At 49.8% G+C, this 2,478-nt stretch overlaps 1 long non-coding RNA gene across 1 annotated transcript in view; it reads left to right on the top strand.

Moving 5' to 3' along the window:
- The window catches only part of LOC106149810, a 15,384-nt gene that overhangs the window by 8,705 nt on the left and 4,201 nt on the right, over positions 1-2,478 (top strand). The gene's annotated exons all lie outside the window — the stretch shown is intronic.

Genomic DNA, 2,478 nt, shown 5'->3' on the forward strand with positions numbered 1-2,478 from the left:
GCTGGCCTTGGACTCACTTTGTAGCCCAGGCTGGTCTCAAACTTGCAAGGATCCTCCTGCCTCAGCCTCCCGAGTGCTGGGATTACAGGTGTGCGCCACCACGCCGAGCTCAACTTTTTCTTGCCTTTCTGTATATTTTATATTTTTTCCCACTGAAATAGATTAGTCATTGTCAAAATCCCTCCCTTGTCGCCATCCCTGAATGAGCAGGCTGACCCGGGCCAGCCTGGACGCAGGAACAGCCTGTTTTGTGCACCCTTAAGCTCACCTCTGTGCATTCCTCCCTCCCTCCCTCCCTTCTCCCTCTGAACTGCCTGGAGGCCCCTGGAACCCCGCCCCTCAATTTCCCTCTCTGCACTCACCTTTTCTTATTCAAAGTCCACATCACATCCCAGCTAGTGCCCTGGGAAAAACTAGTCTCAGATTGGATTTACAGTAAGATGTAAGTGTCTAGCACTGTGATTATAGAGTCATTTATTGAAAAAGACTTTGGAAATCACTTAGTTCAGCACCCATGTTTTAATAGACAAGGAGTCTGTAGCTTACAAAGCGGAAGTGACCTGCCTAACGTCCCAGGAGCAGAGACTAAAATCAAAGTGTGTTTGCTCCCAAGCCCCAGGAACCTAGTTTCTGCCGCTGGGGACAGCCCATACTTGCCCACTTGTAAAAGCTGGAGACTTTGGGCAGTAGTAAGACAGGAGGAGAGGGTGCTTAGAACGATTCTCAGAAACCTACATGTGGACTTCCTGCAAGAGCTCAAGCAGGGCTTTCTTTGGTTCCTGGAATCAAACTTGGGACCTCGAGCTTGCCAGCCAGGTGCTGTGCTGCTGAGCTGTATCCCCCGCCCCTCCAGCACGCTTTTGATAGGGTGACCTGAATGAGATATTAGCATGGGGGGCTGGGGATATAGCTCAGTGGCATAAGCACCTGCCTGGCAAGAGCAAAGTCTTGAGTTCGATCCCTGGTACCAAAAAAAAGAATTATTAGCCAGGGGTGGTGGCGCACGCCTGTAATCCCAGCACTCAGGAGGCTGAGGCAGGAGGATCGTTGCAAGTTCGAGACCAGCCTGGGCTACAAAGTGAGCTCAAGGCCAGCCTGAACTGCAAAGTGAGACCTTGTCTCAAAAAGACAAAACCAAAAAAAAGAAATATTAGCGTGGGAAATATAAAAAGGGAGTTAAGTGCTTGCTATGGTGCCTCTGCACAGTAGCCCACTGATGGACTTTTTTTTGTTGCTGAGACAAAATACCTGACACCCAAAGTTAAAGGAGGGAAGGTTCATTTCAGCTCACAGTTTGTGTGGGTGTCAGTCCACAATCGGCTGGCTCCCAGGCAGGGTGGCACGGCAGAGGGGCATTGCAGAGGAGAAACAGTTCATGGTGGGCGGAAGGGAACAAGCAAGCAAGGGACCTTAAAAGGGGCTTCTTTCTGCCCTTTTCATATTTTATCTAGGCTGCCAGAACTAGGACGGGTGCCAGTCCAATCAGTGGACTGATTTAGTAATCACACACCCTTAATTCCAGCATTGCTCCATGAATCAATCACACACTCTAGATCCAGAAGCCCCACCTATGACAGCACGAGGCTTTTGGGGGCCACCTAGACACAAGCCATAACACCCACCCTTTGCTCTAGGGTGTATGTATACTTTTTTTTTTTGCTTTCTTTGAGACAGGACCTCGCTACGCAGTTCAGGCTGGACTTGAGCTCACTTTGTTGCCTAGGCTGGTCTCAAACTCACCACAACCCTCCTGCCTCAGCCTCCTGAGTGCTGAGATTACAGGCTTGCACCACCACGCCCGGCCTGTATTTATACTTTTTTCCTCCCTTTTTTTCCCAGCCCCAAACTTGCTCAGAAGGGCCCATTTCCCCTCTACCCTCTGTTTTTCCTACCTTTAATAAATGTCAAACTTTGCCACTGATTATGCTTGTTATGTTCAATTCTTTGTCCAGGACAGAATGGACCTAGAAATCACCTCTAAAAGGAGACTCCAACACCCCAAAATCCAGTAATAATAACTATCTCTGTCAACTTCAGTCCAAGCAACCATCTCTTTTAGCCCCCAAATGCATCTCTAACTCATCCGCTTTTCTTTTTTTTGGTGGTGGTATGGGGGGGGGGCAGGGTCTTGCTAGGCAGTTCAGGCTGGCCTTGAACTCACTTTGTAGCCCAGGCTGGTCTCGAACTCTCAACGATCCTCCTGCTTCAGCCTCCTGAGTGCTGGGATTATAGGAGTGCACCACCACACCTGGCTCATCTGCTTTTCTTCAACCCTTCTGCCACCCATCTTGTACAAGCCATTGTCTCTGTTTGGGCCTATCAAGATATGTAACCCGCCGGGCGTGGTGGCGCACGCCTGTAATCCCAGCACTCAGGAGGCTGAGGCAAGAGGATCGTTGTGAGTTTGAGACTAGCCTGGGCTACAAAGTGAGCTCAATGCCAGCCTGAACTGCATAGCGAGACCCTGTCTCAAAAAAA

Source organism: Chinchilla lanigera, unplaced genomic scaffold (assembly GCF_000276665.1).
Source record: "Chinchilla lanigera isolate Chin_1 unplaced genomic scaffold, ChiLan1.0 scaffold00053, whole genome shotgun sequence".
In the NCBI taxonomy this organism is placed as follows: Eukaryota; Metazoa; Chordata; class Mammalia; order Rodentia; family Chinchillidae; genus Chinchilla; species Chinchilla lanigera.